Source organism: Polypterus senegalus, chromosome 3 (genome assembly GCF_016835505.1).
Source record: "Polypterus senegalus isolate Bchr_013 chromosome 3, ASM1683550v1, whole genome shotgun sequence".
NCBI lineage: Eukaryota > Metazoa > Chordata > Cladistia > Polypteriformes > Polypteridae > Polypterus > Polypterus senegalus.
In genome coordinates this window covers 227,924,980-227,949,565 of record NC_053156.1, presented here as the reverse complement: position 1 = coordinate 227,949,565, position 24,586 = coordinate 227,924,980, and the positions used below count along the sequence as shown (strand labels likewise).

The 24,586-nt window shown below is 38.9% G+C and overlaps 1 protein-coding gene across 3 annotated transcripts in view; it reads left to right on the top strand.

Annotated features, from left to right (window-relative positions):
- pacsin1b (protein kinase C and casein kinase substrate in neurons 1b) overlaps window positions 1–24,586 on the top strand; it is a 205,747-nt gene that overhangs the window by 107,355 nt on the left and 73,806 nt on the right. Inside the window, exon 1 of one of the 3 annotated variants that reach the window (XM_039748688.1) lies at window positions 9,140–9,237. The exons of the other annotated variants lie outside the window; for them this stretch is intronic. The gene's annotated coding sequence lies outside the window, so the exon portion shown is untranslated. Of the gene's footprint in view, window positions 1–9,139; window positions 9,238–24,586 lie in introns of those variants that run through there. 3 annotated transcript variants of the gene reach the window in all.

Below are 24,586 nucleotides of genomic sequence, written 5' to 3'. Positions count from 1 at the left end.
GTCCACCTCAGCAAATGGTACTGTAGCTAGGAGCACCGTAATGTGTGCATGGAGCCCTGCTGCTGTGTGTATTATTGTAGGAAGGCCTCTATGGGGAAGACCTGGCCTTTTAAATAGAAATTGGGCTCCATGACTGCAGATAAACCTGGGGCTTCCAGAAGAGAGCATTTCCCAATAGCTCCATAGAACATTTCTGGCCCATGAAGTGGTCTTAGAGTTCAGCCTAGAAATGTTTCCTTATTGGAGTTCTTAAGCTTATTACATTGGCCTGGGATTCAGGAATATTGCTGTTGGTAAAGGTTCAATTGACAGGAGGAAGAGAGACCAAAGAATATGGCAAAGCTATGGGAGGAGTGTGGAAGAGTACTTTGGTGCAGGTTATAGTGGGCAAGGCATTTAGACACCCTGCTTGATAGGCAAGGACTCAAGAATTGTTAATAAGACCTGGGGGGCAGCAGGTTTGCTGTTTTATTCCTGTTTATTTGTAGTTTTTGTTCTATTGTGCTTTACACTTCCTTGCATATTTTAGTTTTATAAAACCTCTCTTGCACTTGTTTGGTTTTCTTTGTCTTTCCTTGGTTTCTGGCATGAGTAAAAGTTCCCCCACAGGCTAGAGTCTTAGTCATGACCAGGACAGACTAGCGAGGACACGGCAATAACAAGAGTGGTGCATCAAAAAGCTGCACAGTGCAGTTTGTTTCCCAACAACAAAACAGTGTCCAAACAGTCTGTCAATAAATAAATAATCCAATAAAACATAGTGCTTGTGAGAAAGTTAAAAATCTAAACAAACAAATAAAGTCAATAAATAATCTGTTAATATCAAAGATAAAACCACAATCAGAATCGGCCTTTGTTTCCTTCTTAGTGCTACCGTACTCACTCTCTCTTGTCTCACCCAGCTCACTTATCTCTCAGGTTGAGACCCTGATGATTACCATCCAAGCCACCGTCCCTCGTTGTCCACTGGAATGCACTAAGCCTGACGCCCCTTTATGGATCCCTTAGAACCCACGATCGCTCCTGCTCTCTGCTGTTCAGCAAGGGAGACCCGGTCCACCCTGTAGTGCCTCTCACAGTGTTCCTCCACAACGTTTCTCCTGACTGTTTCACCACCTTCTGTCCACACTGGCTCCCTCCTGATTCTGTCTTTTCTCCTTTCCCTTGCTTTCTTTTGTCCCCTCTTTCTTTTTCTTGCTCAGGCTCCAGTATACTCTGTGAGTGCTGGTGCATAGCTTAACAACCTCCAGATTGTCAACGAGGAAATAAGTGGATATCGGCATTCACGTTTGTACATGAATGTGTGATCGGGCAGTACCCCATTAAACTGTCTGGAGTCACATGTCATTGCAAGTCTGAGCCACGCTGTTTTTATTTAAAATATCTTCACTGCCACAGACCCCTAATGAACTTTACCACACTAACATGTCCACATGCAAGTAAGAATTTCACTGTACTCTTCAAACATCACAATAATGGTCCATATAGCACAGTTGACTACAAGAATATGGTAACCAGGCATTATCCATCCATCCATTATCCAACCCACTACATCCTAACTACAGGGTCACAGGGGTCTGCTGGAGTCAATCCCAGCCAACACAGGACTCATGGCAGTAAATAAACCCCAGGCAGGGCGCCAGCCCATGCAGGGTGCACATACACACTAGGGACAATTTAGGATCGCCAATGCACCTAACCTGTATGTCTTTGGGAGGAAACTGGAGGAAACCCACGCAGACATGGAGAGAACATGCAAACTCCACACAGAGAGGACCCAGGAAGCGAATCTGGGTCTCCTAGCTGAAAAGCAACAGCACTACCACTGCGCCACCGTGCCGCCCACCAGGTATTATGAGGGAAAGGAAAAACGACTTTGAAAGTATAGTGGAAAATGGTTTGAAAGGCAAGAAAATTTAAGGTGCTCACCTTTATAAACATTTCAAGGATAAGCACTTTAAATCTGCTTTAGCAGGAGTACACTGTGGAAAGCAAGTGTCCAGGCACTTGTGAAAGTTTATGGAGTCCTATGTAGTTGTGGAGAAAGAAGTGTGTATTGTTAGTTTAATGTCATCATTTTTAGTAAGGGATAACATTTTTAAAGTAAAAACATGCCGTAGTGTTGGAAGATGTCGGTATACTCTAGCCCGACACCCTGTGAGCTCACACACATGCACATGAGGTAATTAATAGAGGCCTTGCAGAGGTATGGCATGCTCAAGTCAATCGTGATTGGTGGAAAGTGGCCAAGTGAGCATGATTGGGCAGCCAAACTTGGGCCGAATATTAAAGGCATTTCCTGCCTACAGGAGTCGTCTTTTGACCATTTGAGAGTGAGGAGTGCATTAGTTTTTTGCAGAGCATTTATGAAGTACAGTAGATAATAGAAGCTTGAGTCTACTTTCTTTGTAAATATTTTTCTTTTTTGTGAAGATATCAAGTTATAATGATTGGAGCTATATATATATATATACATTATATATATACATACTAGGGGGGCAAGCCCCCCTGGTGTCTTTGGCGCCCAGCCCCCAGTTGCAGCCAGTCTGCCAATCACGTTGTGAAGAGTGGGGGCTGAATGCACCCCATGGAGATGCAGTCAGTCCTCTGAAACCCCCTCTTAAACAGTGATACAATGGGAAACAAATACAATTTTTTTTACCTCCTCTTTGCTCGATCAGCTGCTGGATTGCGCATGATCTCCAACTCACGCAGCACTTCGATCATTTAGTTACAGCAGCTGTCCTACTCTTTGTCTTTTATTTCCGACCCTGGGCGTGGTTAAATCTCTTGGCACTCTTGGTTAAGTCTTCTCTTGCGGGATATGAGTTCCTGATATTTTTTAGTTTATAATTTAAAAGCAGAATAAGCATCTGAAAATCTAACAATATCACATTAAAGTTCGATAAATTCTGAAAAGAATGATACCAAACATATATATGTAGGTTTTAAAATAAGCCCAATTTAAAGCGTGACATGAAAATGTCACATAAAATCGTTGCACAAAAATGTTGCAATTTTAGGCTTAGGATTTTATATATTTTATATATTTATATATATATATATATATATATATATATATATATATATATATATATATATGGTTTCTGGTGCACTTTTTGTCTTTTTGTATATACAATTATTTTATCATTTTGTGAATATTTTTGTGGATTATTTTTGGGATTTTTTTGTATAAGAATTAAGTTCTTGAATCGTGATTAACAGAGGAAAATCACCTTAGTTCTGTAGTGTATATATATTTTTCTTTTTGTTTTTGGGACTTTGGGATTTCACTATAAGTACTGTAATAATCATTATTTTTCTTCTTTATTGGTTTTTGTCAGTCTATGCCTAAGGACTGTTTAAAGCCCACATGACACTGTTTTTATCCCTGCACCTGTAAATAAATTGAACCATTGTTTTTAAACCCAGAATTTGTGTCTGTGACTCTCTATCTTACATCTTTCCTGCTGGTTCTGCTGGTCCTGCTTGTCCCAAAATACAATGATGCCCAAAGTGTAGTTTGGTGCCCATATTCCCACTACACTAGATGTCACACAGTACCATAACAAGCTGTTTTACAGAGAAAGCACAATATAGTGTCAATGTTCACAGTGATCAGTACACAAAATATAATATATCCATCCACCTATCCATTTTCTTGACCTGCTTATCCATAGCAGGGTTAAGGAGCAGCTGGAGTCTATCCCAGCAATATACTGTAAAAAAAAACACAAAAATATGAAATATTGACAAATTCCAGGAAGAGCTAACATTTTTAAACTGCAAATACGAAAAATAGCTTTATAAATCCAACAGAGTGTACTACATAAACATCAGAAGAAGGGTGCTTATGAAAAGTAATACAAATGGCAACTGCAATAGGATAAATTGTTAAATTCTGTGTAGAGCTTTAACAGCTAGCAGTCCAAATTCCATACACTACAACAACACCGAATAGCAGGGATCTCAAAACTCTAAGATGAAAGGAAAGCAATTAAAATGACAAGAAGGAGGGCTGCTACTGCTGTCTGGATTTTACCTTCAAGATGAATTGAGCCTTACAGATAGACCTAGGAAGCCGAATGAGGAATTGTCAGGAGTTGTATAATGGGGTTTTTCAAACATTATTAAGGCCAGCGTGAGACAATGTCAGCTGTCTGATAGGTTTATTTAGTATAAGCAGCAAATAATGGCTATTCTAGAGTTTTGGAGCAAACAGCTTTGTAGAATAAGTCAGTAGCACAGTTATAAAGTCAGTTGGATAACTAAAGGAAAATGTGTTGAGGTTGTTTGGGTTGATTCACGGCTATGACAGCAGCATTCTGAACCTGTTATATCCTGTTGATCCTTTTAAAATACACCATCTTAGGCAGTGCCAAATGTCTGAATAAGTGGTTTGGAAAGCCTGCTGTGTCACAAGACTGACCAACTTGATAAAGACAGAGGCAGAAAAAAAGACGATAATGGCAAAGTTAGAGGCCATCGTGGTTAATAATGCCTGTTCTCTCAATGATAGCCTGACTTGCAACACATTTTGTCATTAACTCATTCTACCATGGTATCCTGCTGGGGCTAAATTATACCGACAGCTATTAGATTGTATAATGACTCCTCTCGGTGTGCTTAACTTCATCCTTGCCAGCTATAATAGTCACACTGGCATAAGAAAAATATTTATTTTTATTATTATACCAGTATTATAGTGTATTGCTTGTTCATATCTGGTACGTACATTAATGAAATGGTTTACAATATGTCTTTACATTCTGTATTGCTGTTGGAACAATGGGAACAAGCAAGTATCTACCTATTAATGAGTAGCATGAGTAGCTCCTCTTCTATCTATCTATCTATCTATCTATCTATCTATCTATCTATCTATCTATCTATCTATCTATCTATCTATCTATCTACAGTTGTGTTTGAAAGTTTGTGAACCCTTTAGAATTTTCTATATTTCTGCATAAATATGACCTAAAACATCATCAGATTTTCACTCAAGTCCTAAAAGTAGATAAAGAGAAAACAGTTAAACAAATGAGACAAAAATATTATACTTGGTCATTTATTTATTGAGGAAAATGATCGAATATTCCATATTTGTGAGTGGCAAAAGTATGTGAACCTCTAGGATTAGCAGTTAGTTTGAAGATGAAATTAGAGTCAGGTGTTTACAATCAAAGGGATGACAATCAGGTGTGAGTGGGCACCCTGTGTTATTTAAAGAACAGGAATCGTTCAAAGTCTGCTCTTCACAACACGTTTGTGGAAGTGTATCATGGCACGAACAAAGGAGATTTCTGAGGACCTCAGAAAAAGAGTTGTTGATGCTCATCAGGCTGGAAAAGATTACAAAACCATCTCTAAAGAGTTTGGACTCCACCAATCCACAGTCAGACAGATTGTGTACAAATGGAGGAAATTCAAGACCATTGTTACCCTCCCCAGGAGTGGGCGACCAACAAAGATCACTCCAAGAGCAAGGCGTGTAATAGTCGGCAAGGTCACAAAGGACCCCAGGGTAACTTCTAAGCAACTGAAGGCCTCTCTCACATTGGCTAATGTTCATGTTCATGAGTCCACCATCAGGAGAACACTGAACAACAATGGTGTGCATGGCAGGGTTGCAAGGAAAAAGCCACTGCTCTCCAAAAAAAAAACACTGCTGCTCGCCTGCAGTTTGCTAAAGATCATGTGGACAAACCAGAAGGCTATTGGAAGAATGTTTTGTGGACGGATGAGACCAAAATAGAACTTTTTGGTTTAAATGAAAAGTGTTATGTTTGGAGAAAGGAAAACACTGCATTCCAGGATAAGAACCTTATCCCATCTGTGAAACATGGTGGTGGTGGTATCATGGTTTGGACCTGTTTTGCTGCATCTGGGCCAGGACAGCTTGCCTTCATTGATGGAGCAATGAATTCTGAATTATATCAGAGAATTCTAAAGGAAAATGTCAGGACATCTGTCCATGAACTGAATCTCAAGAGAAGGTGGGTCATGCAGCAAGACAACAACCCTAAGCACACAAGTCGTTCTACCAAAGAATGGTTAAAGAAGAATAAAGTTAATGTTTTGGAATGGCCAAGTCAAAGTCCTGACCTAATCCAATCGAAATGTTGTGGAAGGACCTGAAGTGAGTAGTTCATGTGAGGGAACCCACCAACATCCCAGGAATGGGCTAAAATTCCTCCAAGCTGGTGTGCAGGAATGAACAAAAGTTACCAGAAACGTTTTGTTGCAGTTATTGCTGCAAAGGGGGGGGGGTCACATAAAAAGGTTCACATGCTTTTGCCACTCAGAAATATGTAATATTCGATCATTTTCCTTAATAAATAAATGACCAAGTATAATATTTTTGTCTCATTTGTTTAACTGGTTTCTCTTTATCTACTTTTAGGACTTGAGTGAAAATCTGATGATGTTTTAGGTCAAAATTATGCAGAAATGTAGAAAATTCTAAAGGGTTCACAAACTTTCAAGCACAACTCTATCTATCTATCTATCTATCTATCTATCTATCTATCTATCTATCTATCTATCTATCTATCTATCTATCTATCTATCTATCTATCTATCTATCTATCTATCTATCTATCTATCTATCTATCTTAAACAGGATGGCAGCAGTGCAACAGATTGGTGATAAAAGCATAACAGAGTATTTTGGATCTAGAGAATAAAAGTTATCACAGTGGTTTTGTTAACAAATGATTGCCTGTACCTGAGATCTGGAATTTAAAGGTCAATATGCAGTTAAGTGTAACACCAATGCCCATTACAGAGTAAAATGGGGTAATTCTGCAAGAACCAACTTTTAACGAGTGGAAATTAGGTCTCTTGAGCTGTTTACCTGATCCTTGGAGGAGTAGATCTGTTTTGCTTTTACATTGGAGTAGATTCTTGACATCCAGAGGTCACTGAGGCAGGCAGTCAAATATTTTCACAGATATGCCTTCAGAAGAGAATTTCAGTGACACAAGATGTAAGATATAAGAAGGGGCTTGATTTTTAGTTGCTAATTGCTATGATCATCTGGTAGAATACAGGTTCTCAAAGTTCTAGGAGAGTGATGGAAGTAATGATCAAGAGATGGAAGAATGTCTTGGCTCAGGAAACAACCCAGAGTCAAAGTAACAAAAAGAAATTCTCAGAATAGCACATCAAAATAAAGTGCTAAGCCAAATTATTGTGAAAGAAAATATGACAAAAATGCCTAGCGTTAACGCTGCTTTGTTAGTCATTTGCTAGTTGTAAAGATCCTTGAAAGTTTTAGGAATTGATATACGTAGTTTTTGGATAAGGAGACACCATACATTATTGGTATGCGGCAGCTAGATTTTTGGTTGGGTCGAATAAAAGGGATCACATCTCCCCCATTTTAGCCTCTCTCCACTGGCTACCGGTGAGGTGTTGCATTGATTTGAAAATCTTGTTTGTTTTTAAAGCCTTGCATGGTCTCGCTCCAAAATATATCTGTGATATTTATGCCTTATTCACCCCTATGTGGCACCAAGAGCACTGAGGTCATCTGGACAACTACTCCTTGTAGTGCCAAGATCTCGGCTGAAGTCAAGGGGAGACCAAGCTTTTTCAGTTGCTGCTCTTACTGTAGGCTTTGGAATGACTTACCTCTTCACATCAGGTCTTCATCCTCGATCGATGTTTTTAAAAGTCGGTTTAAGACCTACTTGTTTTCTTCTGTCTTTCATTGTGTGTGATGGGATTGTGGTAAATATTACAGTTGGTTGTTTTATTAACTTGCTTTTGCATGATCGTTTGTATTGTGCTTATTTTAATGCTTTTTTGTATAGCACTTTGGCGCAACCTCTGTTGTTTTAAATGTGCTTTTATAAATAAATAATCTAAATTGGTGAAGTGTGCTGAGATCAAATGTCAGGAAAACTATGTCATGTGACTGGCAAAGGGCATAGCAACAGTACAGTAGACAACATGGCTGCGGACATATGAAAAAAACACAAAATGATAGCAAGCATAAAATACAAAAAAAAAACATGAAATGACATCACTAGAATAATAATAAAATGAATAAAGTTGAAATAAACAAATGAATTCCAGTAAAGAAACAAACTGGATCAATTATATCATCACGTTAGTTTTTTTTTCAAGCAGAAGACAAAAGTTTCAAGATAAGGTTACATTCATTAATCATAGGCCTGGAGAGTGGCAACCTGCTACATTTTAATTGCAAGTAAGAATTTTACTGTTCTAAGTATATGCGACAATAATGAGCCTAGAAACCTACAAACATTAAGAGCAAGTTAGTTTAGGTAGGCCTTCACACTGAGCAAAAACAATCCTTTTTTTTACTAAATAATTTGTGTTTTATTAAATAATTTGTATTGTTATTATTTGTTGCAATTTTGTTGAAGATATCACTGTGACGCTATTTTGGTAACAGTCCTTACTGTCAGCCTTATGATTACCTGGTCATAGCCACTAATAGCTCACTAATGTTACGGTATGTTGGACATTTTTTCAGCACCGCCTACAGTTTTCTTTTCTTCTTTCTCTGTGTCACTTGTGGACAATAGGGGGTGTAACTGAGCCCCAACCCATTGACACAAGTACACTGACACAATAATGGGTTTAAATAAAGTATTTTTATTCAACATAATACACTGTCACAGGTTTCTCCTTCTTCCAGAATACAACATACTCAGTTCTTTTCTTAATTCCTTCTCTTACCTCTGCATAAACTTTGCCCACCTCCACTCCCAGAGTCTGATTCACCTCCTTTTCAGCCACCAACATCATTGTCATCAAGAAGCACTTTTGGGTCAGGCAGAATCTAACCTGGACAGAGGAGTGTCCCCCTCTACCCCTCCTTTATTAGAGCCTCTTGGCTTGGTACGATACCTGCAACCAACCCGGCCCGAGATGCCCATCCATCCACGTCCTCCTTTCCACATTATAAAGTCCTGACATCTCAGTAGCACATTTTGTGTCTTCAGAAAAATGTGCTTTTTTAGTTTGTGCCAGCTGAGTCATGACAGTGACCTATAGCCATATAATAGACCAGTCCCTTTGTGCAGTTTTGCAAGGATAACTGGACTAGTCTCTCATTTATTTATTTTTACTCTGCAGATCCATTCTTTTTTAGAACATTGTCAACATATCCATCCCCTTCTGACTTTTTTTCATGCTTTGATGTCTGAGCTCACCACATGAGCTCTGCTCAGACCTGCAGAGCTCAGCCAGCCCATGGACTCTGTGAGTATAGTTTTTGTGCTGTGTGCTCCTAATGTCTGCCACACTGTCTACTGTACAACGTTTCTAGAGTTGTTGATGTAAAATAAAACTAAATTGTACTATGCTCTCAGTCACCTTTCTCCTCAATTTAGCATGAATGTAATGTTAACCAAAGACAAGCAAAAGTACTAAAAATACTAATAAATAAATCATAACTACAAAGAAATGCATGGGGTCTGTTGTATCACAGCATAAACTGTTTTGTAATCTATAGGTTCACTGCTGTTTGTCAATATTTTGTCACCAAGTATAGAAAATAATTCATTCAGGTATGCATTTGTAGCTTTCCTGGGTTCGGTCCTTGTTCTGCTTTGTCTTGTAATTCTATTATTATATAAATTATGCCAATAAATAAATATATATATATATATATATATATATATATATATATATATATATATATATATATACTGTATATAGTAAGAATGACACAAAAGACAAAACCTTTGTGATCCCCATATATTCTGAGAAGCAGAAAACAAAAAAAAGCGATGAGGTCTTTTCAAACTGGAATCCAAGATGAGACTGAGGTGAGGTTGAACAGGAGATGGTTATGTGGGGTCCAGCCTGGAAGAGGTGAGTATATACTGTATATAGGGTGGTCCAGATCTATTTATGCAATTTTCATTACGCTATAACTAAAGTTTATTACATAGAAGATCACCTGAAAAATCCAGGACCATCGAGATGTGTGCGAACTGACGACATGAAGAATCGTCTTCACGCTGAACTAGAATCGTCCCCGCATAAATCAAAGTCATCCAGACGATCTGGATCTGCATAATTAGATCTGGACCACCTATATATATATATATACAGGGTGAATCAAAATTATGTCAACACTAATGGGTTATTTTTATCTTGACCACACCTTTCCAGGTCGATGGAAAGGTCGAGGTGGACCATTGCCATGGCCTCCACACTCCCCTGATTTGACACCCTGTGATTTCTGGTTATGGGGAATGGTGAAGGAGTGTGGGTATAGCAGGAAAGTTCATGATATCAATGACCTGAAGGACAGAATACAGACTGTGGTATCATCTATTCCCCACGAAATGTGTGTCCAGCCTTTACATGGTACTGCTGCTCGTTGGTTTTTGTGTGTTGAACATGATGGCGAACAGGTTGAGACATTCCTGTAAATCATCTTGAACATGTGACGTATGTTTTGTGAATAAATTGTTTCCGCCATTCAAATGTTAACATAATTTTGACTCACCCTTTAAAAGAAGCCCATCCTCCTCAGCCAGTCGGAAGTGGACTGAGACAAAGCTCACCTCAAGTGTAGATGAAGGAAGAAAAGCAAGAGAAAAGAAAATATACAGGATTGTATTTAAATCAAATACAGTATATGATATTTCAATAAACACGCCTGTCTAATGAAAGATTATCTGAACCCAGGACTGCGTCTATGTCAGAGGTTTGGGGGGAATGAGATGCCTCCAAGAGGTTGCAACATACATACACAAGCTTAAAATCTTTTAAGAAATTAATGACTGTATATCTCCATATTATGAACTTAGAGTTACCCCTTTAGAAGTTTTTGGGTTTTTTTCTCCCTTTAGTGCTTGGCTAAGTGGTGATCTTTTCATCTCCACAATACTATTGATCACAGCATCCCTTGAGGCCTCCTCCATGCTCCACTGACCTTTCACAGTAGTAGTTGAGGCAGGGCGACCTTTGCAACAATGTTGCTATAGCAGCCAAAGGGGCAGGTGGGGAGGGTGTGGATTTTGCCACTTCTGCACAGTTCAGTACACCAGAGTGAGAAATTAATTGTGACAGTTTGGCTGAATGATGTGCTTGGTTAGAACATGCCATTCTGGTGCTTGGAATATATTTGTGCAATGTCAGGTCCGTCCTACCTAGACAACACTGTTATATCCCATTCCATAAAGTGTCATTAGTGTGCTTTTGCTGTTCCTTCATGACATCTATAGTACATCATCCTTAGTCTTTCACCTTTCATCAGACAGTATCTATTTGCTGAAGGTCAGTCAAAATTTCACTATTAGCTACTGACGTTTAACCAGAAATCTTGAGGAAAATAAAAAAGAGCCTGATGCTCCATAGCACATTAGAAAAAAAAAACTAATTTTGAGTATCACTTCTGTGTGTCAGATTGTTTATAGGTAACAATTAAAGAATTGGTTGAGGGACTCAAACCTTCTGCAGGACCACACTGAACATGTTTCTGCAGATTTATTTTGATTATTTATACATAATAATTAACACATTTTTTGTTTGTTACATTAAGAGTAGTCACATGGTGCAAATCAGGCTTTGCATTTTGGGAGTTTACATCTGATCATTGTAGGGTTGATGGCAGGGATCAAGCACATCATGTCACAAAAAAGGTAGACCATTGTGTTGCAGGGATAGTCGTCAAAGGTTTACTTGTTGGTTTGTACTTTTTTCACAAAAGTTCTTTAAAAAGTGCCAGTTTGTGACAAGGCTGCTGTCAACACCAGCTATAACCAACCATAACAAGCATCTTGCAAACCATCTTTTATCTAGATAAGTACATGTGTTTTAAAACTGTATTTATTAATTTTAGTTAACATGACGACATGAAAGGTCTAAAATAAGCAAACTATAAAGAAGCAGCAATAAAGTATTCCATAGAAACTGGCGACATTGGACGTGTAAATAAATAGAAATATACCCAACAATGTACACATAAATAGAAATACTTCACTTTAATAAAAGTTTTTCACTGCTGAAGAGTGAAAAGGTGAAGAAGCTCAGAAACAAACACCCAGAATGTAATAACAACAACAACAACACTTATTTATATAGCACATTTTCATATAAATAATGTAGCTCAAAGTGCTTTACATGATGAAGAAAGAGAAGAAAAGACAAAATAAATAAGAATTAAAATAAGGGAACACTAATTAACATAGAATAAAAGTAAGGTCCAATGGCCAGGGAGGATAGAAAAAACAAAAAAAAAAATCCAGACGGCTGGAGAAAAAAATAAAATCTGCAGGAGTTCCAGGCCACAAGACCACCCAGCCCCCTCTAGGCATTCAACCTAACATAAATGATCAGTCCTCATTGTTTTTAGGGTTCTTATGGAAGGACTTGATAATGACGGTGTTGTGGACTTCTGGCCTTTAATCCATCAATGCAGGGACATCACGGTGCTTTGATTAGGTGGTGGTGGCGCAGGTTGCCACCACAGAAAACTGGAAAAAGAACAGAAGAGAAAGTTGGGGTTAATACGGATTTTGGAGCCACCATGAATAGTAATGATAATTAATTGAATAAACAGAGGATCAGGATTAAACTAAAATGAAGTTATGAGAAAGTCATGCTAAAGTAATGTGTTTTTAGCAGATTTTTTTTAAAAATGCTCCACTGTATTAGCCTGGCCAATTCCTATTGGCAGGCTATTCCAGATTTTAGGGGCATAACAGCAGAATGCCATCTCGCCACTTCTTTTAAGTTTAGCTCTTGGAATTCTAAGCAGACACTCATTTGAAGATCTAAGGTTATGATTTGGAGGGTAGGAGTCAGACATTCCTAAATATAAGATGGAGCGAGATTATTTAAGGCTTTGTAAACCATAAGCAGTATTTTAAAGTCAATTCTAAATGACACAGGTAACCAATGTAGTGACATCAAAACTGGAGAAATGTGCTCGGATTTTCTTTTCCTAGTTAAGATTCTAGTAGCTGCATTCTGCATTAGTTGCAATTGATTGATATCTTTTTTTGGTAGTCCTGAGAGGAGTGCGTTACAGTAATCTAGTCTACTGAAAACAAAAGCGTGAACTAATTTCTCAGTATCTTGCAATAAGAGGAGCAGCTTAAAAGGAAACTTCTCAAAAACCTTTTAAATGAATTACTTGTATAAAAATAACATAAACCAACAGCTAATTCCAAATGAGTAAAGAAGCCCTCATTTCCTAAAACTAATTGCCTCAAATTAAAACTAAAAAAAATCACAAAGGCAAAATTTTTTACTCATAAGAAAGTTTCTCAAAAATGGAGCAGGTTAGCCAAAGACAAAACTCAATGCCTGATTAGTTATGCTGAAACTCGAGGAGTGCATAATGAGAGAAACCACCAGTGGCTGCCTTAACAAGAGCACAATTAAAACATTAGGGGACATCACCCCCCCGGATGCCATACTTAATGGCAGAACACAACACAATTAAGTAGTAGTAGTAGTTCAGAATCAGAAAAACTTTATTAATCCCGAAGGAAATTACTTATGCTACAACTTAATAACAGACAAAGGACATGTTACACTTAGAGCAAGTATAAAATAATCATGTAAATATAAATAAAGTATAATAAATGTAAGTATCAAACTAAAGTATGGAGAGTTGCACCTAAAGTTAATATTGCACATTCTGAGAACAAATAAGGTTATTCTCAGGTGAAGAGCAGACAATTTATTGCACAAGAACAGATAGTATGTTGCACATTTCACGTACTTGAAAAAATGTACTTGGACATCCAATAAAGAAAAAGGGTAATAGCTTAAAGTGTAGGTGAGTGACCGGAAAAGGAGTTACAGAGTCTGATGGCTGTGGGGAGGAAGGATTTCCTGTGACGTTCAGTGAAGCACTTGATGCTAGCCAGTCTACTGCTGAAAACACTCCTCTGTCCAACCACAACACTATGAAGTGGGTGATTAGCATTTTCAACAGACCAAAGCCTAGACAACATTCTCTGATCTGCCACAGTTTCCAAGCTGTCCAGTTTCTCTCCTACCACAGAGGCAGCCTTCTGAATTAGTTTGTTTAGTCTCCTGATGTCTGCCACTTTCATGGCCACAGTAAAGAAAATGGCACTGACAACCACACTGTTATAGAACATCTGCAACATAGTGCTGCTGACACTAAAAGATCTGAGCTTGCATAGGAAATATAGCCTACTTTGACCCTTCTTGTATATGGCCAGCGAGTTCCTGGACCAGTCTAGCTTATTGCTCATATACACCCCTAGATACTTGTACTCCTCAACGATCTCCACCTCCATACCCTTAATAGACAGGGGAGTGGCTGGAGATCGTGATCTTCTTAAATCAACCACCAGTTCTTTAGTTTTACTGGCAGTTGATTCAGCTCACACCAGTCAACAAAACTCTCGACTACCTTCCTGTATTCCGTCTCATCTCCATGTCTGATACTATCAACTATTGCAGAGTCATCAGAGAATTTCTGCAGATGGCAGCCCTCTGTGTTGTAACTAAAATCTGTAGTGTACAGGGTGAAGAGGAATGGTGACAGAACTGTTCCTTGTGGAGCACCAGTGCCACACAGCATGGTGTCAGACACAGAGCCTTTTAGCTGCACGAACTGTGGCCTTCCTATCAGATAGTCCATGATCCACGAAACTAAGGGAGCATCCACCTGCATTTCCCCAGTCTGGTTGGCTGGCTGGTGTTTAAGGCACATGAGAAATCAAAGAACATAATCCTGAGAGTTCCTCCTGGCTTGTCTAGGTGACTGTAGGCACTATGCAGCAGGTAGGTGATTGCATCTTCAACTCCAGTTCTTGCCTGGTAGGCAAACTGGAGAGGGTCCAGTGCTGACTTAACCTGGGGGCAAAGTATTTTCAGGACTAGTCTCTCAAAGACTTTCATGATGTGTGTGGTGAGTGCCACTGACCTGTAGTCAGAAGGGGCACTAGGATGTGCCTTCTTTGGAACAGGAACCAGACAAGATGTTTTCCATAGCACTGGCACTTTTTTTAATACTAAGGCTTAAGTTGAAAATCCTAAGTAGTACACCACAGAGTTGTGAGGCGCAGACTTTAAGCACCCTTGGGCTGATGCCATCAGGACCTGCCGCTTTGTCAGAACGAAGTTTGTGTAATTCTTTCATGAATTGGTCCTCTGTAAAGGTGGTGGATGGTCTGGATTTGTCAGTGTTGTGGATAGAACAGGGGTCAGAGTAGGGTTCAGCTGGTAAGGAAGGGATAGGAGATAATAATTCACCGCACTCTTTCCCTTGTAATGAGTGGTGGGAGAGGGAAAAGTTAGCAGGTGAGGTATTGATGGTGGTGTCCAGGGATAAATTGTCAGCCACAGAGGTGGAGCTGCAGGGCAGGTTATACTGAGGCATGCTGTCAACCCTACTAAAATGGTGGTGTGGAGGTTACCCAGTAGTAGTAGTAGTGAAAGTAGTAGTAGTGGCGGTGGCGGTGGCGACAGTTTGAGTAGTAGTAGTATTAGTATTAGTAGAAGTAGTAGTGGTTTAAGTAGTAGTAGTAGTAGTATAAGTAGTGGTTTAAGTAGCAATTGTATTAGTTGTTTAAATAGTTATAGTAGTGGTAGTGGTGGTTTAAGTAGTAGTAGTAAAAGTAGTGGTTTAAGTAGCAATTGTATTAGTTGTTTAAATAGTTATAGTAGTGGTAGTGGTGGTTTAAGTAGTAGTAGTAAAAGTAGTGGTTTAAGTAGCAGTTGTATTAGTTGTTTAAGTAATAGTATTAGTGGTAGTGGTGGTTTAGGTAGTAGTAGTAGTAGTAGAAGTAGCGGTTTAAGTAGCAGTTGTATTAGTTGTTTAAGTATTAGTATTTGTTGAATTATTTGTTTAAGTAGTAGTAGTGGTAGTATAAGCAGTAGTAGTAATAGTGTCATGTGTACAAAGTGCAGTGAAATTCTTACCTTCTTGTCCAAACAGCTTACAGCACATCATTGTGCTTCTATGATTTTAACACTAAGTAGTCACCATATTTTTATTTTTTCTTAAACTGATGATGTGTGACTTTTCAAGTAAAGTAAATGAAGCAATGCTCATCTATATAGCTAAATTAAACAGTTAGAAAACAAAGAAAATATAACAATCACCTAAAGAATAATCATTTACTGATACAAAATTAACTTTTAGAAAAAACAATAAACTTAAACAGAAGCTGATAAAACAGGTAACAAAGAAAAAAGATTGGATACTTAAAACAAACCCAAACAAAAGTCCCTGGGGTGAACCTGGCAGCGTCATTTCGGTAGCCTCGATAGCTGCTGCATGTGTAACGTTGATTCGGTACAGTGAGCCCCCCGAAGGAGGAGACATTCTTACTGTCAGAAACCTGATTACACGTGTGCCCAAAGGAGATTTTCTTTGGCTTGACTGCCTAAGACTGTTGTTATGTTGCTCTTCATGCAGAATTGCATGCAAGGAAAAGACTCTGATTTATTCTTATTTTTTAATATTGAGGCGATTTGTAAATGTTTTAATTTAAATAGTCAATTTTAAATATTTTAAGTATTTAGAAATTTTACATATTATCCTTTTAGGGGCACTCCTGTCTCCTTCAGAGCTGCTCACTTCCCTCTATTTGCACAAAGGCTGGTCATGACAGACTCCATGTGCACTTGGTCTCTTGACCCTCCCATGGTACTGTAACAATGCAGCATATCAACTCTAGCAAAACATCTGCCATTTGGAATTAGACTTTCACTATATGGTTCATTTCCACTATTAGGATTTATAACTTGATCAAAATGGTAGTGACACCGAAAGTCAATGCAAGACAAAGATAAGAGAAGGAGAATAGAATAAACTCAGTGACAGCCAATCAAGATGGTTGCTCTATGTATTACAAAGCAATATGAACAGCTTCATCTCTGATGAGTATGGTATGTAATGATAATGAGTCTTCTGCCTTATTTAAATACAGAGATTCATGGTGTTCTCTCTGCTATTGGTTGCTGTGTCTCCTGCTTTACTTTTGCATTTTGTAATTGCAGTGTTTGTTTGGATTACATACAGTAATAAGTTCTGTACGGTTCTGCACTACAGAAGAAAAGCAGGGCATAAAAGAACATTTTTAAAATGCCAGACTGAAGAGCTACAGTAGGAGTTCAGCTGGATTATAACATGTTCTGTTGAAGGGAGCTAAAAACATTTATGCCTTCATCTGTCAAAGGGAATATTTAAAAATGTAGCCATTAACTTAACTGGAAGACAGTGTAATAAAAGATGACATCTAGATTATTCACTTGGATTCAGCCATGCTAAAGTTCAAATTTATAGTTGTCTGTATGCAGTCTTGTCGGTATAATTTACAACCACTTAAAGAACTTCTGTTTTTCTTTTTGATTTAAAGACAAATAATTTTCACTCATATCTTGTCTTACCTCACAAAAACAGTTATTATTGACCAAGCTTATGAAGTGTCATATGTTTTAATTGATAAATATAGTCAAGTATCATCAGTGTACTAGGCTTACATTATATTTCCAACATCCAAAAAGAAAAAAGACGCATTTGTAATACTGAGCCTATGAGGCACCATATCTAACTGTGGGCTTGTAGCGGAATCCTAACTTCAGGCTTCTATAAGTATTAAAAATGTAAAACCAGCTAAGTGTGGTGCTGACAGACAAACTAACTTCATGAATTTGTGTAGTAGAATTCTCTTATCAGTAGCATCAACATCTACACCTAAATTAAAGGTATAGTGATAGTAGCATTCTGTACATACAGTATGTGGAAATTAAAGAATCATTAACATTTTAAGCAGGTTGTGTGCTGTGACCAAGTTTATAGTCAGATTGTATTTTTTTGGAGTACGGACATAACAAAGTTTCTGATAGAACAGGATTCAATGGTGACCAATGCTAGACAACATCAGACAATGTCAAAAATGTCCATGAAAAACTCTAATAATACTCATGTTGCATAATCCACAGCTCAAATCATCCAGTTATATGATCACAAAGTGCAAACTGCATGTATTTCTTGCTAAACTATTTTTAAACTAGCTGTGCTACCAGTCTAAGATGGATTGAAATCTAAGTAATTGATGTAGACCTCAGTTTTAACATTCACAGTGCACCATGTTATTGCATATGTCTCTGTTATATGCCATTTAGTATGGGATTCATAAAAGCAGTTTTAATGTTTGTGATACCCCATCTGTTGGAATGACAAATGCAATGCATTTTATTACTAAAAATGTTTGCGATGTGCCATCTTTTGGAATGATAGAGGCATAGCAACCGGACAGACACACACATGGTTACATTATCCTTTCATGAACTTGGATAAATAACTCTGGAAAAGGAAAGCAGTACACAAACAGGAAGCTACTTTCACATGGAATCATGCTCCTGAATAGTAAACAGGACACTTGACCAGTGAGTGAGGAGGAGAGTGTGGGTCTTCAATTTGGTTTCAAAATTTACTCCATTTGCTCAACCAGTACTTCATATTTTAGAATCGTGTAATGTGAATGGGTGGCACGGTGGCATAGTGGGTAGCGCTGCTCCCTGCGTGGAGTTTGCATGTTCTCCCCGTGTCTGCGTGGGTTTCCTCCGGTTACTCCAGTTTCCTCCCACAGTTCAAAGACATGCAGGTTAGGTGCATTGGCGATTCTAAATTGTCCCTAGTGTGTGTGTGTGTGCTCGCCCTGCGGTGGGCTGGCACCCTGCCCGGGGGTTGTTTTCTGCCTTGCGTCCTGTGTTGGCTGGGATTGGCTCCAGCAGACCCCCGTGACCCTGTAGTTAGGATATAGCGGGTTGGATAATGGATGGATGGATGTAACGTGAATACAAGGCACTATATAGAGTAAACCGTTATTTGCATTAAAACTGTAACTGAAAAAAAAGCTTACAGAATGCTTAAAAGATTGTACTCTGCAGACCCCCAGTGATCACAAAGGCAGTATTTATTTGTCACTTTTTATTAATGTTGTGCAGATGGCATTGTTTGTTGGTAATGGCACTGGTGCTGCCGCCACTGGCAGACTTTCAGGAAAAACTCCAGTTGGCCCAGCAACTCACTCTCAGGTTTAGATGTTCATATCCCGTGACAGTGCAAATAAATAATTTACACCCTTGACCGGGTCTAAGAGGGTGAACGGGAGTCCTGTTTGGCATGACTATACCATGACAGTGACTCAAGACCGCTTTTAGTTTCTCTGGCACTTCTTGGTGTGCTTTGCAATTGGCACAGGTTCCCATAACACTACATACTGTCATGTCTGAACTGCTACTGTAGCTTCCTTAGGTCCTCATGTGGGGTCTCAATGAGCAGACCTTGTCACTGCCAGTGGCTCCTCACAGTCAGCGTGCCATCAGTAGTAATCAATATACTTCTTTCTGATTAAATCAGATGGATCACTGAATTACAGGTCTGAGTTTAGTTGATTATTGAACAAATTAAATTAATCAGAGGAAAATAAAATTAAACCATTCAGTATCAATGCCTCGACACAGTCTGTGTACTAACAATGGTAATCATTAATGCTTTATCGATTCTAATTCAGTAGAGTGATCATTTCAGAGTGTTTAAATTATGTTAATCATGAAATTACCTGATTGCTTTTAGTTGATTATTGTTTATATATAATAATAAGAGGAAAGATAAATTATATTATTCATTATCAATTATTGATGAAATAAAATTGCTCACACAAATGATGGAATAGATCACTCATTATTGATTGTCTTAGTGAAATGTTTCCAATTTAAAGTTGCATTTGGAAAAAGAAGTGACCAAGTCGCCAGATGTGTTGAAGTGCTGTCTTGAAGTGCTTGAGTTTAAATGACAACCATGCAGCTTGAGTGTTATGGTGAGGCTCGTGGTGGTCTTGTTGCCCCAGTTGGCAGCTGCCATGTTTCATGTAAGATCTATGATTCTTCCCTTATTGAGTGTACATAATTCATTTTTTCCCAGTTAAAATTGATCAGATTATTGTGTATTATATATCAAATGAGTTGTGGATGCATTATCGATGATTTATTAAATTAATTTTTTTTTTGAATAAATCAATTCATCCATTTCCTGACCCTTTCTTTTCTATTACATGGTATAGCAGAAGCTGTGATCTGTCTCGGCAGCGCTGCGCACAAGACTATTATCCAGCCATGTATCAGGTCAATAGAATGGCACACTCACACCCATACTAGGTCAATTTAATGCTACCTGCTAACCTGTTGAGCCCAGGTTCAAAATATGAAGTTGAAATGGAGCCCCTGTCCATCGAAGGGTCTGTTGCCCAAAAAGGTGAGACTGCTACAGATATAATACATTAGACTGTTCTTTATTATGCACATGAACAGCATGCCTATTAACCGTAAAACATATAATATTCATACTCATATACAGCATCAATGACAAAACCTGTAACAAAGACTGTGGATATGACAATGCTTACACATATACTGGGTCAAAATAGAATTTCCAGTTAACTTAAAAGCAATTAATCAAGAGAAAGCCATGTGGATGTGGCCAGAAAATCCAAATTCTTCACAGACAGTGCTTTAGCTGGGTGCCTAACTGTTTTGGTTATTTACCTAATAGATTTTACTCAGCCCTCCATCCGTTCACTAAATTCCGTTAATAACATTTCTTGGTTGTCTGAGTAGGATCAGTTCAAGGGAGGATGTATTGAGTGAAAACCCATATAAATAAGTAATATGAAGCCACCATGCAATCAAAGACTAGGCCAAAAAAATCTAGCCCAGGTCCTAATAGGCATAAGGCAGCAAGGGGTACCAGAGCACAACTAAACACTTACCTGCCAAATTTGAACTTGCCAGTTATTCAAGTATTCTAAAGTTAGAGATGTGGAAAGATACTGAAGTATTTGGAGAAAAAGCACATGGTCACAGGGAGTAAATGCAATACTCTATGCAGATGTGGGACTGTAAACGAAATTCAAATTCCTGGTGGTGTAAGCCAGCAGTACTAACCGCTTTGCCATCTGGGATTATTGATTACTTATCTAATCCTCTTTAATAAAACCCCTGTGTGCGTCCAGGTGTCCGTGTGTGTGTCTTCTGGTGAAGTGCGCATGCGTGGGGCCACACGGCACGTGTTCAGTCTCTTCCTGTGCATTCCCTGTGTGTGCAGAGAGAGAGAAAGACACACACAGGTGAATGCATGCGAGAGACAGACAGACGGAAAGACACGCACGCCCGGTCGAGAGACAGACAGACAGACACGCACGCACGCACGCACACGCACACACACACACACACATGCATGTACGCACGCACGCATGCAGACAGGCAGGCAGACAGGCCCGCGCGAGAGACAGTCACGCATGCATGCGCACACACACACACACGCACGTGTGAGAGACAGACACACACGCATGCGCACACACACACACACACGCACGCACGAGAGACAGACACGCATGCGCACACACACACACGCACGCACGAGAGACAGACACGCACGTACACACGAGAGAGAGACACACTCACACACACTCACACAGGCAGGGCCGCATGGGGGACAGACACGCACGCACACACACGCATGCAGTCCCGTGACAGAGACAGACACGCACACACGCACGCACACACACGCATGCAGTCCCGTGACAGAGACAGACACGCACACACGCAGGCCCGGGACAGAGTCAGACACATGCACAGGCGCACGCGTGTATTGTTGCAATGTTACTTTTCTTGGTTGTTTATTAGATTACGGATTTTTCAAATGTTAATTTTTTTTCCCTGTGCTTAAAACTCATTAAAAAAGGTGTTTGGTCGCAAGGCTATAGCGCGAACTCTTGCAGTGTTAGTTTTCTCTGTTGTTCAAGGTTTTCTTAGTGTTATTCAATGTTTTTACATTTAGTTTACTATTACGCTGTGCATTCAATGGTATGATTAACTATATTTGTGCTTAAAGACTTAAAAAAATATATATTTACATACAGTTCATACGGTCTGGAACGGATTAATTGTATTTACATACAATCCTATGGGGGAAATTACTTCGGTTCCACTGTATTACTGTCAGAGAAAATTACAGCCATTTTACGGAAATACAAACCAGTATTACTGAGAGAGAAAATTAAAGGCACACAATACAGTGACGCATATTACAGCCACATACAAGGTCCCTTGCCATTTAATATAGACTGTTCCTACTAATGTTTATGCACTACTGTTCCAGCGCCCATTATTGTAACAGGCTTAATGTCTAGTTAAAGAATATTAGTGCTGTATTTATCTTTGATCAAATATAACGGTTCATTCTTTTGAATCAGTTATCGAATCTATATTTTGTACTGCACTGTTCATAACTAGCACAATACCCAAATATTTGTTATATTAAGGATTTAACAAAAGAGCAATAGAGTCAAAGTCTGAAGACTGCAGATTGACCATTTAAGTGGCAATAGCAGGAGAAATGGAGCATCACAATCCCACTGTTGAACTAGAAGAGAAGCAGGACTAGTAGCCTCTCAGACAGAACTGATGATCTTCACAAGAGTGAGCTTCAAATGCAGGGCATGTTTGATATCAGTTAACTTCAGCGGAATGATGTGATTTGAATAAAGTGCGTTGCTGCTTATTGATTAATAATTGGACAGGCAGTGTGGCCTTGGGGCTGAGGCAGTAGACATGAAACTCAAGGTTACCATCAGCACGTGCCAATCAACCAATTGTGTGCTCAGCATGTTTGCTTTAGGAAGACCTTATGTGGAGTTAGTCTGATTTATGTAGCATCATGTATTAATGAAAGGATTAGTGCAGCTAACCCCAGAGATCTTGAACTGGCTATTGTAGGTAAATATTAAAAGCTTATTTCTTTGTCTTTGTCTGAGTTGCACACTTATTTTCTTACTCTTGGACATTTGCAAGCACTTTTATTTCTCTTCTAATCCTGCATTACATTTCAGAGCTGGGCCTCAGATACATGTGTGGGCATTTACTCCCAGATCATTCTTCTGTGCAGGACTCTTTGTTTGGCGAGTTAGCCAGGAAATTAATGAAACAAAACACAATTACGAGGCAGCTGGTTCTGTACGTTTCTGTAATGGAAAAGGGATTTTGTGTGCTAAAGCACAAGTAAGCGTAACACCATGTGTCTAGTTTGTGTGGCGTAACCCCCATCCTCAGCCACCTGTTAGGGGGGACCCATATGTAGGGTGTGGTTGCTGGTTTGCTTTTTGCACAATGGAGATAGCAGGAAGCACCTTGTTCTTATGACGAAGGATCATAGAGTAATGGCTAGTACTGTTACGTCAGGACTCCAAGGACCTGTGTTTAATTCCAAATTGTTTGTGTGGAGTTTTGGATGTTGCTTCTGCGTCCTCATGGGTTTCCTCTTAGTTTCTAAAACAAGTGCATGTTAGGTTGATCCCGTATGAGTGAATACAGGGGTGTTACATCTTGTGCTTGTGCCTTTAAATGAACTGGTGTCTCATCCAGACTCTTGCCTTGTGTCCAGTGTTGTGAGGGAAATAATAGATTTCGAAAACAAATGGATTGATGGAAATATGGAGTCCCAGTCTGAACAACAGGGACAAGGCTTCTCTTTCTCTCTCTTGCAGAGTTCAAAATACAAATGACATGACCATCAAGCTCCCTTGACACCAATGCAGACCAAAAAGCAACTGCTAGAACAGAACATGGAAGAACTGATTGGTTGAAGATTGTAAAAAGCTGTTCATGCAAATCATCATTGTTAATATTGTTAATATTAAAGTATTGCCGATTTCTTTACCCAGACCAGGCCTATTTCCTGTCCCATGATCCTGAATTGAATGATACAAGTTTGAGAATATTGTGTTTTGTTATGTTATGTTAAGCTAAACCTGGCCTTTAAAAAAAATTCATGAGCTATGATTTGACATCCTTATAACGCCTTGAGCAATCAGCCTTTTAAAAACAACAACAATGATAAATCAAGCGTACATTTTTTTTTTTTGTTATTGTTCATATCTCTTAAGGAAGCTCCAGGTAGCGGAGGACTCATCTTCCTGAAGTTTCATAAGTATTAGCATCTAAGGAGATGCTGTCATGGAATTCTGAGGGAGGGATTCATATGCTGAAGGCAAATGTGGTCGAAAAAGCTTCCTTCTGGCACATTGCATCTGTAACTTCACTAAATTGCTTTTTAAGATTAGGGAATTGAACAAACACAGCTAATAAAGTAATACCTAAAATATTGCCGTATGCAAAATTTCTGACAAAAGTCTGAACAGAATAACAACCGATTGATGTCTCTCTTAGGTAGTCCAGTCTGGACTGCATTAGTGTAGTCTAGTACTGTAACCTATGACTAAAAGAAATGAATTAATGAATTTCTCAGCATGTTGCATTGTTAGAAGATGTCTAATTTTTGCAATGATCCTTAAATGGAAAAATCTGGTAATCTGGTTAATGTGTGATTTAAAGTTTAGGTCATGATTACACCTACACTTATTTCAGCCTTGACGTTTATTGCTAGGGGATCACATCCTGGTATCCATTTTCCCATCTTAGCCTTGGAAATCATTCAGATATTTGCCAAAGTGACCAAGTATATAAAATATGATTTGAGAGTGGAATTGGGGAGAAATTTGGGGCAAAGGTTCACTGGTTTGAGATCAGATATTTCAAA